Source organism: Echinops telfairi, unplaced genomic scaffold (genome assembly GCF_000313985.2).
Source record: "Echinops telfairi isolate 266 unplaced genomic scaffold, ASM31398v2 ScPeMD7_2;HRSCAF=8, whole genome shotgun sequence".
Taxonomy (NCBI): Eukaryota; Metazoa; Chordata; class Mammalia; order Afrosoricida; family Tenrecidae; genus Echinops; species Echinops telfairi.
The window spans coordinates 20620464-20635390 of record NW_022103898.1 but is presented as its reverse complement, the minus strand read 5'-3'; positions in this window follow the sequence as shown (position 1 = coordinate 20635390).

The following is a 14927-nucleotide window of genomic DNA, read 5'->3' as shown; positions in this document are numbered from 1 at the left end:
TAAGGTCACTAGAAGTCTAGCAGGGTGCTAGCAGGGGGCTGCTCTTGGAAGCAGATACAGAGCCTCCTCCAAGTCCCGGCAAGAAGGGAGGAGAAGTGACAGAGAGCTGGGCTCTGTTGGATCTTGTACAAAAGACCACACCCTCAAGGAGGTGCCGTCAAGTTACCACTTGATTGGCAGGTTCAACTCCACCCCTAGCCAGCAGTGTCTAGTTGACGTAATAGCAAACTACCACAGAGGTGTTCATAGCAGGTAGCAGGACTACCAGAAATAGGAGTGAGATTGTGGCCAGGGTTACCTTGATAGATGTAAGATAGTTTAATGTGGGTTAAGTGCCCAGGTGCAAAGGCAGATGGCAAAAGAGAAATTCCCCAAATGTGCTCACCAAGATGAATAGAATCACATAGTGATACGTTAAAGATGGACTATGTTTCCAATGAGCTCATTGAATACCTCCACAGCCCACTTGGAATGATATGGAGACTTCAACTGAGGAATCTGATAGACCAAAGAGAGAAACAAACAAGCATATGTTCACACCTATGCTTATACCTGTATCCATAGGTTTGCTTCCTAGATCTTTCCTCTGTTTCCTTTTACCTTCCTCCTTCCCCACCATCATGCTTGCCCTTGGCCTATGTACAGATAATTATATGGCAATACACTGAGGTAGTGGACAGACTTCGGGCCTCTGCTCAAACCCTCCCTCAATGCAAGAACACTTTGTTCTAACAACCTGACATTCTGTGATGTTCACCCTCATGGCACAATCACTGAAGACAAAATGGAGGCATAAGTAAATGTAGTGAAGAAAGTGGATGGTGCCAGGCTATCGAAAGATATGGCATCTGGGGTCATAAAGGCTTGGAGTTAAACAAGTGACCATCTAGCAGAGAAGCAACAAGCCCACAAGGAAGAAGCACACCATTCGGTGTGATTATGAGGTGTTGACAGGATTGGGTAACAGGCATCAGAAGACCCAAAACAAACAAACAAAAATATTTTGTTGAGAATGAGGGGGGGTTGGAGCAGAGATTCAAAACCCATCTGTAGACAATGGGACATCCCCTCACATAAGGAAGGGATGGGTCAACCAAGGCGCAGTAGAGCACCAACGAAACACACAATATTCCTCTGATTCCTTGAGGCTTCCTCACCCCCCACTATCATGACCGCAGTCCTGCCTTTCACTGAGGGCTACCCCTGAGCATGTGCCCAGGTACAGATAAGAGATAAGAGCTCATGACTCACAGAATCCAGGAACAGGAATGGGAGTATTGATACCAGGAGGGAAGGGGAAGGTAGAATAGGGAATTGATTGCAATCATTGACACACAACACACACACACACACACACACACACTCACCAGGGGGATGAACAGCAGAAACCATGGGGGAAGGGAGACAGCAGTTCAGCAGTTGGTGTAAGAGATGAAAATAATAATAATTTATAATTTATCAAAGGGTCACAAATTGGGGAGGGGGGGCAATCTGATACCAAAGGCTCAATAGAAAATAAATGTCTAGAAAATAATGATGGCAACATATGCATAAATAGGCTAGAAACAATTGATGTATGGATTGTTATAAGAGCTGTAAGAGCCCCCAATAAAATGATCTTTTAATTAAAAAAAAAGAAAATGAAACAAACAAGCAACCATTGCAAATTCAAGCACAGTAGCCACAACAAAAGCAGGAGCAGAGGCATCAATACAATTTCATATTTTGGGGTGGTGGGTTACGCATCAGGCGCAGCACTAGAGACTGAAACACAGAAATGAATGAGGCACAGTTGATACCCTCAAAGAGGTATGCAGAGGATAAGGGCATTGTGCTAGTTTCCTGGGGCTTCAAGAAAAAAATACCCCAAATCAGGTGGCTTACCACATCAGAAATGTAGTGACTTACTGTTGTGGAGACTGGGAGTCCACATTCAGGGTGTTGGCAGGGCCAGGCTCTCTCTGGGACTCTGTGGAAACTTCCTATCTTGGTTCTCTCAGCTTCTGGTACTCCAGGTGTTCCTTGGCTTCTGCAGGAGAACCCCCATCTCTGCCTATGTCTTCACAAGATTATCTTCCCTCCATGCCTATTTTCTTGGTGTTTTTATCCTCTTTTGATAAGAACATCAGTTGTTCTGGACTAAGGTCTACCCTCCTCCAGTAGTGAGTGCCTGAGTGGTATAAATGGCTAGCATGTTTGGCTGCTAACCCAAAGATTGGAAGATTTCCTCGAAGAAAGATGTATCTCCTTCTGAAAAGTCAGTTATTGGAAGCCGAGTTGTGGCAGTTACATAATCTCCTGTCAACTTGAGCGAAGGGGTAGGGGCTAGCTTGTCAATCAGGTCATTGCCAACGAGGCCTCTGTGTGGGCATGGCCTTCTCCTGAAGATTCTGGGAGCTCCTTTCTTCCTCCCTGCAGGAGGGACACACACTCTCTGCTTCACAAGCCACATGGAGCGATGCTGATGTCAACCAGAGCCCTGGAGCTGGAGGAACCACATGGAGACCACACCATTGCTGAGATGCTTCCACTGTCACTGAATCTACAAGACTATCCACCCACTATCCTGTGATCTTCCGGCATCCGGCATCATTGCATGACTACATGAGTCTAAAGAGGAATTTATGAACTAGTATCGGACATATTGGATACTATAAGACTTATGGACTTTATCTGGACTGGGCTGGAATGTTTCTTAATATATAATTGCTCCTTGATATAAAGTTCCCTCTTACACATATATGAGTGCCAATGAACTTATTTCTCTGGTCTCCTCGGACTAACTCACACGCATGGAGCAACGTTCTACTCTGACACAACTGAGATTAACACGAGTCTGCATCAACTTCCTACCAACCAGCGTGGTCTCTTGTCTACTGCAGCAAGACCTCATGGGAACTAATAACATTTTTCAAGCAAGGTGACATTCACATTTGCTTAAACATATCTTTTGTGGCAGTACAAGTCAACCGTGAACTTTAGAACGAACTGAAACACCATGTCCAAATGTGATGTATGCAATAAGAACAGAGTGCCAATTGGCACACAAAGGCCCGTCCTATTCCTTGCATTCAGAACTCAGAGAATGCCTCACAGAGACAGAAAAAATGGAATTTAGCCTTGAAGGATGAGAAGAGGCAGAAATACAGGAAAAGACGTTCTGAAGAGGGGAATATTTTAAAAACCAAAAGTGTAGACACAAGTTTTTAAAATAAGTGCAAGATGCCCCAAAAAGTTCATGGGAAAATTCTATTATCTTTTTATTCCCTTTTTACATGAAGTGTTTTGAAGGCCTCATGTATTATGGAATCTGTGAGTCCAGAGACCTGTGAGAAACTGAGTATTTCTGGAATGTAGAATGCAAACAGAGTCTTTGCCAGGAAAAGAGGCAGGACCCAGATTATGGGGGACCTTGATAATGAGATTGGACTTGATCATGTGGGTTAGGAAGAACCACTAGAGAGTTCTGAAAGTAGTGAGCATAACCATTTGGGAGCATATTTTTGGCAGTTTGTACAGCTTTCGGGGTGGAGGCTGGACTAGAAGGTAGAAATTTGAGATGAGCGTAGAAGGGTACTTAGGAGGCTGCTTTATACTCCAGTGAATTGATGACAAGGACCTAAATCCTGGCAAGGGAGAGGGAATGAAAAAGAGGACTGGTCCTAGATGGATATGTCCAGGGATGACTAGGCAACATTTGGTAAGTAATTGGACTGGGAGATAAGAGAGTAGAGCAGCATCATTGAAAACCTTACAGTCTTTAGCTTTTGTGAGCGAGGCGGATGGATAATGGTGTCATGAATCAAGAGAGGAAACCCAGGAGAAATAAGGGTGGGGAGTGGGGAAGTTAATGGGCTCTGTTTGAAATGTGTTCAACTTGAGACATCGCAGAACAGACACAAGATTGGAAAGCAGTAGAAAAATAGAAGTCTTAATCTCTGAACAGAGAGATAGAAATGTGTGAGTCATCGGTATTTACTGGTCGTTGAAGCTCTAGGAGAAAAGACTTCCCAGAGAATACACAAATTGCTAGGAGAGCAATTTGTGTAACTGGGAGTTGGTATTTAGGAAAGGTTTGCCTGTACAGGGTTGCTAGAAAAAGAGGAGAAAGGCAAAGAGAAAGACTTGGCCAAGGAATCAGAGGAAAAAGAAGCAGAGAGGTGTCCCAAGGTCTGTGTTACCTGCTTCAGAGAAGAGGCATCAATAGTCTAATGAATCACTTGAGAATCTTGTTAAAATGCAGATTTTGATTCAGTTAGTCTTGGGTGGTGTCTAAGATTCTGCATTTATAACACATTTCCAGTTGATGTTTTTAATGTGAGTTCTTGGATGACACTTTGAATCAGCAAAGAGTTGAGTGAAGATGAAGGAGCCCGGGGGACTCAGTGGCTAAGCCCTCCCTTGCTGTGGCCATTACATCGTCTCCTGTCAACTTGCGAAAGGGCGGACTCTAGCCTGTCAATCAGGTCATAGCCAATGAGGCGTCTGTGTGGGCATGGCCTTCTCCTGAGGATTCTGGGAACTCCTGTCTTCCTCACGGGAGGCCAGACACACTCTCTGCGCTTTGTGTTCCTGATGACAAGCCACATGGAGCTACACTGATAGAGCCAGAGCCCTCGAGCTGGAGGAGCCACATGGAAACCCACACCAGCGCTGAGTTGCTTCCACCACTACTGGATCCATAAGACTTTTCACCCACTGGCCTGTGATCCTCCTGCATTCAGCATCATTGCATGGCTGCCTGAGTCTAAAGAGGAGTTTATGGACTAGTATCAGACATATGGGGTAATATTGGTCTTATCGACTTGATCTGAACTGGGCTGGGATGTTTTCTTAATTTGCAATTGCTCTTTGATATAAACTTCTCTCTCACACATATATGAGTCTCCCTCGATTTGTTTCTCTCATCTACCTGGGATAACATACGTGCTAAGCAGGTCAGAAGTTCAAATGCACCAGCCACTCCATGGGGAAAAGATATGGCTTCTGTAAAATATTATGGTCTTAGAAGCCTGTAGGACAGTTCTTTACTATACTTTAGGATTGCTATGAGTCAAAATTGACTCAGTGGCAATGTTTTGCATAGGTTAAAGACTGAGAAAAAACCATAGACTATAGCGAGTCAGAGGGCACGGATAACCTTTGAGGGCATTTCATAAAGTGCAGGTTGAAGACCGATAAGAGACTCAGGTGAAGAGTGATTAGCACTTGAGAAGTCAAGTCAGGAGTGCAACCAGAAGCTTTCAGACGTTCCACGGGGAAGGAGAAACATGCGGCAAGTGATTAGAGGGAGAAGCAAAGTCCGCTTTGAGAGTGGGAGGAATTGGAACCTGTTTTTGAGAGAGATGAGGGAGTCAGTGCAGAAGAGATGAATGGTCAAATTAGAGAAGGTGGTGTCATGGGGCTAATCCTCATCCCTTACATCCTGCAAAGAAACACAGATGAGGGCCGCTGGGGGCAAGGTAACAAATTTCAAAGGAATGTCCTTTCTTTTCTTTTCTTTTTATTTTAAAGTGAGGATTCTAACTGTTGAGAAAGCCCAGTCTTACTCCCCCAGAGCTGCTGGTGGTTTTGAACTGCTGATCAGGCAAATCGCAGCCCAGCGCATAACCACTACACCACCGGGGTGGGATATATTTTGAGGCCCTATTTGACTTGAGGGTGTGCCTCAAGTCACCACCCTTAGTTTCCTTGGGGTGTGATATGTAGGCGTACCCATATATCAGAAGGCAAAACCACACCTCCAATGAAGCCCCAATACCATTGTGACTCCCCTCAAACCCACTTCCCAAATGAGCAATTGTAGAAGACTAATGTTGAGGTACCAGTGATGAACATCAACAGACACCAGGTACCACCCAAAAAGACTGGCCCAGAATTCAGATAGTCATCTTGATGCAATTCCTAGCATGCTCTTTTCCCTGGCTAAGCAAGTGAAACCTGTACTCTTTGCTCTTTATCTGAATCTTGCATCTGGCTTCCCTCTGCCTGGCCACTGATGCTTGAGTTTTGAGTTGAAGCCTATCACCTCGTCTGACTCACCAGCTTCTGCAGCCTTGAGAATAAGGAGGATCCTCTGGGCGGACAGCTGAACTTCACAACCTTGTCAGCCATGGCCTCCATGAGCGCTGTCAGATGTTGCACCAAATTGTGGAATCCTGGGACATGAGGAAATACACTAGGGAGGGGAATTTGAGAATTGGTTGATATCGGAGATAATGGTGTAGTAGAGCATTGGGGAAAAGCCAGATACTTGGGACATCTTCAACCTCTATCTCATTGGGATCATTCTTGTATTAAAATTTCTAAAAGAAAGGACCCAACCTAAAGCTGCTGGAACTCCTGCCAGAGCAAGAACAGGCTGATTTGGGCTCAGATTTCTTGGACTCCGTGGATAAGAATGTCCTTCTATCACTTCATTTTGTCAAACTTAATTTGGATGTAAGCCACACCAATTTCCGCTCCTTCTGCTATTTCATAAAATATAAAAATCATTCCTTTTTGTTGTGTTTAAAGAAAATTGACTTATTATTAAGTAAAGTTACTGGTGACCCAGTCCCTGACCCAAGAACTCACAGGAAAGGGCTTGATCCCGAAGACCATGTGGCAGAGGCCAGAAGTTCTCTCGGACCTTGCCACGGTGCTCCACAGGGACCCCTGGAGCACTGTGTGAGCCCAAGCACATATACGTGTCCCTTAGAAGACCCTGCAATCATGTGGCTCCAGATTGAGTTCCCTGCCAAAAAAATACGCCCCTCTGTCTCATCCTTCCCTAGAACCAATGTTAATGGAGGTTTGCTGCCTAAGTCAGAATTCATCCTACCAGGCTGATCCAACGTATAAAGTAAAAATCATAGCTAGCTAGATAGATGTTTTTCTGATTGAATGAATATTTGCATTTCTTATGGGGGATTCAGTGCTGTGTGGGAGAGCTGGAGCAGTCAGAACTCAAAGCTGAAATTGAAGCTAAAGGCAAACTTTAAACTTGTTCCAACAAGTGCATTTAGGAGGTCCAGAAAGATTAAGTATGAGTGAGAGGTAGGAGCCAGGAAACTTGTGTTGGACACTGTTTAAAATACTTATTGTTTAAATCCATTGTGCCATCTCCTCTTCCAAATGAGGTTTAATAAGCAAATAGAAATAGGAGCTAGTGTGTGTGTCATGTGCTGACAGTAGTGTGCACAGTCCATGATCAGGAGGAAGACAGAGCAGGGAGGAGTGGAAAGGCCACTCAGTGCTTCAAGATGTCTTTGGCTACCTTTGTGGTAGTAGGCTGTGTTTAATTGCACACATGCACACACATACATACACACACTCCCTCAAAGGTACACACATATACACCCCAACTCTTGTCCTCCTCCCTTATCTCTGCCATTTATAGTCTGTGAGGTAGGAAAGGGGGAACCCAGAAAGAAGGATGCCTTACAGTTATTTTGAATTCATTCTTCCAACCAGCATTCATGAGCACTCACTTCTCCTTGTTGCTAGAGGAGTGGTTGCTAGGTGTCGTTGTGTCGGTTCTGATTCATAGCTTTCTTCTTCACAACCGAAGGAGACACTGCCTGATCTTGCACCATCCTCACAATTGTTCGGATTGTGTTCATTGTTCCAGCCACTGTGTCCATCCATCTTGTCAACTGTCTTCCTCTTTTTCACAACCAAAGTTGCTTAAAAACAATTTTGATCTGTACTGGCATCTCTTGAAGAATATTATAGTATCCAATACATAGATTTCAGCAACATGTCTTAGCACCTCCTTTACCATGTCTATCGCTTGCATTTGAATTATGGCTCTGGCGAAGAATGTTGAAAGTACCATGGACTGTCATAAGGACAAACAAACCTGTCTTGGAAGAAGTACAGCCAGAATGCTCCTTAAAGGCACAGATGGAAACTCATCATCTCATAACCTTTGGACATTATCGGGAGAGACCAGTCCCTGGAAAAGGACATCATGTCTGGCAAAGTAGATGGGCAACAAAAAAGAGAAAGACCCTTGACAGATGGATTGACACAATAGTTGCAAAAATGGGCCCAAACAGAAGAACACTTGTGAGGAGGACACAGGACCGAGTGGTACTTCATGCTGTTATAAATAGGGTCACTATGAGTTGGGAAGGGTTGACAGCACCTGACAACAGCATCGCTTGCATGATCTTCCAAATTCCAAAACTGTCACCAAGCCCATCCTCATGCCCCTTTACTTTCTTCAAAACGTGCTCCTAGTTCTTTGCCCTATCCTGTGCTAGTCTTGGGTGCAAGTGGTTCACATGTTCGGTGATAAACAAAAGATGCGGGTCCACTTGGAAGCACTTTAGAAGAAAGGTCTGGTGATCTACTTCTGAAAAAATTAGCCATGGAACATTGTTCTACTTTGCTACACATGAGGTCACCATTAGTCAGGAGCGATTGGATGGTGACTGCTGTGCTGCCAAAATCAAAAGGATGTGTCTCTTGTCCTTTTCTTTCTTTCCCCTAAGCTTTAGAGTTAGGTCTTTTAAACTTTCTAGTTTCTCTTGATCCAGGTTTGACATTTATTTACTTCCTTTTGGTATGTTCTTACCCTGGCTGGTTATCCTGACTGGCATACTTATCCCAGGAACTCAACTGAAACAGTCACAATATCTCTTAGAAAAGGTAGGTAAGATGCTGAATGGCCAAAGTAAGAACTTCTGCTTACCTTGCTTACTGTGTACCCCATCCTGTCAGGAAGTGTTAATTTGAAGAGTGACTCCAATTTCATAGGAAGGTGTGGAAGTTACATAATCTGGTGTCAATTTGGGACTTGAGAGGATTAAGAGTGAAGGGGTAGAGTCTAGTCTGCCAATTGGATCATAGCCAATGAGGCCTCTGTGTATTCCTGAGAATTCTGGGAATTCTCCTGAGAATTCCGGGAATTCTCAGTATTTTCCTCCTTGGATAAGGGAGACATTGTCTCTCTCTGTTCACTCCCTAGGAGACATTGCAGCTGACAAGACACATGGAACTATCTAGTGCCCTGAGCTAGAGAAGCCACATGCACCTACCCTGCGGCAGCCCTGGGTGCTGGAGAAGCCACATGGAGACCCCTGCCAGTGCTGTGATGCTTGCAACACCACTGGTCCAAAAGACTTCTATCCCACTGGTCTGTGATCTTCCTGCATTTGGCGTCATTGCATGTGTTTCGCGAGTCAGTAGAGGACTTTACAGATTGGTATTGGACATGTGGGCTAATATTGAACTTATGGACTTGGACTGAACTGGGTTGGGATGCTTTCTTTATGTACAATTACCCTTTGTATAAAACTCTCTCTTATACACATATGAGCTTCTATGAACTTGTTTCTCTAGTCTACCCAGATTAGCACAGAAGCCACTCTAAGAATGTGCTCTGCTGAGCTGCTTGGGGTTGAGGAATGAGAAGGAACAAAGACCATGATTCTTGTGCTCAGTCTCATTAGGGAAGCAGGATGGACAATTTATGACAAAAAGAATCAGACCCCAGTGAGTGCTCTAGAAAACAGTGCTAAGGCACTTAGGAGGAGATGAGGTTTGCAGCAGACCCCAAAGGCTGCTCCGTGTTGGCACAGAGGACAGCACTGTGGTTTGGTGAATGAGCAAGAGAGTCAAGACATGGATAGGGCTCTGTGCTGATGCGGACGGTGGTGGAGCAAGAGGAGCCTTGTTGGCACGGTGTAGAGCTGGAAGAAGGAGAAGGCAGTCACCTTTCAAAGTGGAATCTTCAATGGGGCTAAAAAAGAAAGTACAATTATTCACTAACAATTAGTAAGTAAGCACTTACTGGGTTTTGTGACACTGTTGGGCACATAATGTTTTCTGCTGTGGCTTAGTCACAGTGTGTTTGTTTCCCAATTTCTCCATCTGACTGTGACCCCTTGAGGGTAGGGGTCATGTCCGATCAATCTCTGGGGATTGATAACGCCTGACCAGACATGACCCCTGTCCTCACTATGTGGTTGGTGAGCTAACAGTCCAGCATGTATGGGAAAAGGCCTTAGAGACCAACTTATTAAACTTCCTCATTTTATTGAAACCCAGGATATGCGTGACCTAGGATGATATTTCTAACCCTTTGTGATAAATCAAGGGCTGAGCCCAAGCTCATTTCCTCTGGGAGCCTCTCTGATCTCTCCTACTGTTAAGCATATCCAACCTCAAGTCCTTTAACAACCTGAGCTTACCATTGTTTTAGCCCTGGATTCTCAGTGCTGTGACCACCAATTCCTTTGTTTGCTCCTCAAGCTACATAAGGAAATTTTTCCAGCCAGTCATGGTGCCTTGTTTATCTGATTCTCCTTCTAGCAACTGTGCAAAGATCTGGTATTAGAAAACCAAAATGAAAGAACCTGGATCAGCATATCTCAAGTGGGAAGAACTGAAGAAAAGTCAAGTTTTTAGATGCAGTGTTTTAGGAATCTATAGGCAAAATATTGAACCATGCAGGAAGCATGAAAATAAGATGGAAGAAATACACTGTTATGGTATGTATTACAACTCAATATAAAGAAAACAAAAATCCTCACAACTGACTCAATAGAACATCATGATAAATGAAGAAAATATTGAAGTTGTCTAAGGTTTCATTTTTCTTGGAACAATAATCAATGCTCATGGAAGCAGCAGTCAATGGATCAAAGGATGCATTGCATTTAGTAAATCCACTGCCCAAGGCCTCATAAGTGTTGAAGAGCAAACATATCATTTTGAGGACTAAGGTGTGCCGGACCCGAGCCTTGATAGTTTCAGTAGATTCGTGTGCAAGTAGAGTTGGACAGTGACTAAGGATGACCCAGGAAGAATTGATGAATGTGAATTATGGTGCTGGTGAAGACCATTGAAAGGACCATGGACTTCCAGAAGAACAAGTCTGTCTTGGAGGAAGTACAGCCAGAACGCCCCTTAGATGCCAGGATGGCGAAATTGTGTCTCACAGATTTTGAACATGATGTCAACAGAGCTCATTCATTGGAAAGTGACATCATGCTTGGTGCAACAGAGGGTCAACAAAAAAAGGAGGAAGACCCTTAATAAGATGGATGGACACCATGGCTCAACAATGGACTCAACCATAGCAACAATTGTGGGGATGAGGCAGGAACAGGGAGTGTTTTCTTTTGTTGTATGCAGCCACTACGAGTTGAAAGTTGAAAATATGGTTGTCATTCTTATTTTCCTTGACCATACCCCCACCCACCCCCAACAAAAGCCATTGCTGTCAAGTGACTTCCAAGTCACAGTGACGCTACAGAACAGAGTAGAATTTCCGCATAGTAATTCCATGGCGGGGATTCTTTAAAGAAGCTGGCTGCCTCTTCTTTTCTCCCCACAGAGCAGCTGGTTGGTTTCAACTGGTGACTTTTCAGTTAGCAGGCCACGAGCAGCCAAGTAATTCAACCACTGTGCCAACAAGTCTCCTCTTATTCCACCACAGTCTACATAAGCAAGGGATGCTATCAGTTTCTTGAGTCTCTTGCTCATTCCCCAAACTGCAGTGCTGTCCTGTGTGCCAACGATGAGCATCCTTTGGGGCCTGCTGCAAACCTCATGTCTTTCTAAGTGCCTTAGCACCATTTTCTAGAGCACTCGTTGAGGTCTGATTCTTTCTGCCATGTATTGTCCATCCTGCTTCCCCAATGAGACTGAAACTCTGTTCAGAGCACAAGGATCATGGTCATTGGTCTTTCTCTTTCTTCAACCCAAGCTGCTTAGCTGAGCACATTCTGAACATGGAGGCTCCTTTGAATAGTATGGACAGGAATGAGGTAAAACGCTTTATAGACATTTAGCTTTCATATCAATATGCTCACTCTTGGCCTCCAGTTTATTTTCAACTATCCTGTTGTCAAACCCAAGGAATGAGCAGACTGAATCGTTCAGAAAGTTCTAAAATTCAGTGGCAATAAATATTATTAGGACCTTATAACTATAGCAACATTTCATCTGACACACCATAAGCTGATTAAATATTATCCAGGTTTCATTGTATTTCGGAGAGTTATATAGGCAGTGTGATGTATCAGAAAGAATGTGAACTAAAAGTATTTCTCTGAGAAATCTTTCCCCAATGGGCAGATCAATTAGTATCTCTGAATCTTCAGTTTTTCAAGTATAAAAAATGTGTGCATAAACAAATGTGGTGAAAAAAGCGGATGGTACCCAGCTATTAAAAAATATAGCGTCTGGGGTCTTAAAGGCTTGAAATTTGAGATAGTTAAGGTTTGTTGTGCCAACCTGGCTGATAAACACATGTGGAATTAATTGAAGGGTGGAGAGATAAATGGCTCTGCGAGCCTTTCTTGTTCTCCAGTCTTTTGCTCTCTGAGGGTCGGACTAGGGTGCAGTTGCCTGAGCCAATTCCCTGCTGCAGCTGGCAAGGCTCACTTCAAGCAAGACGTCCCTGAGGAGCAGCCACATGGACTTACCCTAATGCAGCCCTGGGTGCTGGAGAAGCCACATGGAGACCCCTGCCAGCACTAAGATGCTTACACTGCCACTTTATTCAAAGACTTTCTACCCACTGGTCTGTGATCCTCCTACATTTGGAATCATTGTGTGTGTTTTGTGAGTTTGAGGAGGACTTTGTAGATTTGTGTCGGAAATATGGGATAGTCAGACTTATGGGCTTGGACTGGACGGAGTTGGGATGCTTTCTGAATGTACACTGATCCTTTATATAAAACTCTTATCTTATACATCTAAGAGTTTCTGTGGATTTGTTTCCCTAGTTTACCCAGACTAACACAAAGTTCAACAGCTGGTCATCTAGCAGAGAAGCAACAAGCCCACATGAAAGACGTACACCAGCGGTGTGATTATGAGCTGTCACTGGGACCAGGTAACAGGCATCAGAAGACCCATAATGAACAAACAAACAAACAAAAGCATATTGGTGAGAATGAGGGGGGTGGTCAGAGCAGAGACCCAAAGCTCACCTGTACACAATGGGACATCCCCTCACAGAGGGGTCACAGGGAAAGGACGAGTCAACCAGGGCGTAGTAAAGCACCAATGAAACAAACACTATGCCTCTGGTTCCTTGAGGCTTCCTCACCCTCCAGTATCATGACCCCAGTGCTGTCTCTCACTTCGGACTAGACTGGAGCATGTACACAGGTATAGATAAGAGATAAGAGCTCACAGCATGTGGAATCCAGGACTAGGAATGGAACTAGCAATACCGAAAGGTAGGTGGAATGGTGGGGAGAGTAGGGGTGGAAGAGGAAACTGATTGCAGTGGTCAACACATAACCACACACCCCCTTCTGGGGGGAAGAATAACAGAACCCCTAGGGGTAGGGAGACAGTGGTCGGTGTGAGATATGAAAATAATAATCATTTATAATCTATCAAGCAGTCACAAGGGGGGCGGGCAGAGTAGAGCTGACAACCAGGGCTCAACTGAAAGTAAATGTCTAGAAAAGAATGATGGCAACATATGTACAAACATGCCTGATACAATTGATGTTTGGATTGTAACAAAAGTTATAAGAGCCTCCAATAAAATGATCTTTTAATTAAAAAATTAATTAATTAATTTAAATTGGAAAGGGGGGGGCAGAGCCCATAAGGAAAAAAAAAAGTATATATATGATGGCTGTGGTGGTGGTCGTAGGTCCTAGTAAATAATTTTCCCAACTCAAAGCACCGCTATGTAACACAGCAGAACTTCCCTATAAATTCTCTAGGCTATACTCTTTACAAAAGCAAATTGCCAAAACTTTCTCCTACAGAGCTGCTGGGTGGATTTGAACCAACTTTTCAGTTAGCCACCAGCACTACTGCACACACTGCATCTCTGTCTGGAAATGACGACCAACTGCTCTGAACAGGATCATGAGAAGGTCCTGGGCCGTGTGGGGAAAAACATGGATCAGAACCCAAAGTCGTCAAAGAAACTAAGCTTATTAGTTGGATTGAGACTGGTGGGGAACTCCCTCCCCAAGAGTAGGAAACCTTAGTTTCCCTTGAGGTCTGGAACGAAACTCGAGCCTGAATCAGAATACTCCGCCGTTCAAGACCCAAAGGCAGCACTTCTTCAAGGACAGAGGGTTCGTAAATGCCGAACGGAAACCGGAAACACTGGAAGCGGAGTAAGTAAGGGGACATTGTGGAGCTTGAAATGGATGAGTTCAAACAAAAAGTGAACAAATTATTGAATGGAAAACTCATAATCTGCTTGGTAAGCATTCACCAAAATCACAATAAAAGTTTTTAAAAATTAAAAAAGAAAAAAAACATATACATATTGATGTTTTATAAATACTGTACCTGCTTCAGTCAAATGTCAATCCATCGATATCAAGTGAACAGAAAGGAGCCTCATACTTAGGGGCTTGATGTCTTTGTTTTTCATTAATTAGTTTTTTTGTTTATAAGTCTTTGAATGTATACCTTTATATCTATATGGGTCGGAACCCACTTGACAGCACTTAACTATATATATATATATATATATACCTTGCCCAAAATATAGAGAGATCAGAATTTAACAGAGGCTATTGTGGGTAGAAGGAAGAAGGAATGGGGGGAATTGTTTAGAAAGCCAAGAGGAGTGCGATAGGTTAAGCATTCAACTACTAACCAGAAGGTTGGCTGTTCAAACTCTCCCCGGAGCACTTAGGAAGACAGACCTGGCATTCTGCTTCTGAAAAGTCTCAGCCTTAGAAAGCGATGGAGCAGTTCCCCTCTGGGTCCCCAGGAGTCAACACGAGCTCCAGGACAAATAACAGGGACAGCATTGCTTAGGAGTCCTGGAGTTCTTATTTCTAGGGCTGGACAATGTAGGGGAGAGACACTGGGGATGGATGCACAGGACGGATGCAACTGATCTCACTGAACTCTACATGTGAATGACCTTGGCTCTCAAATGTGTTCTCTGTGGTTTGATGGGAATAAAACAATAGAGCTTGGGGGGAAAAGTCCTGTCA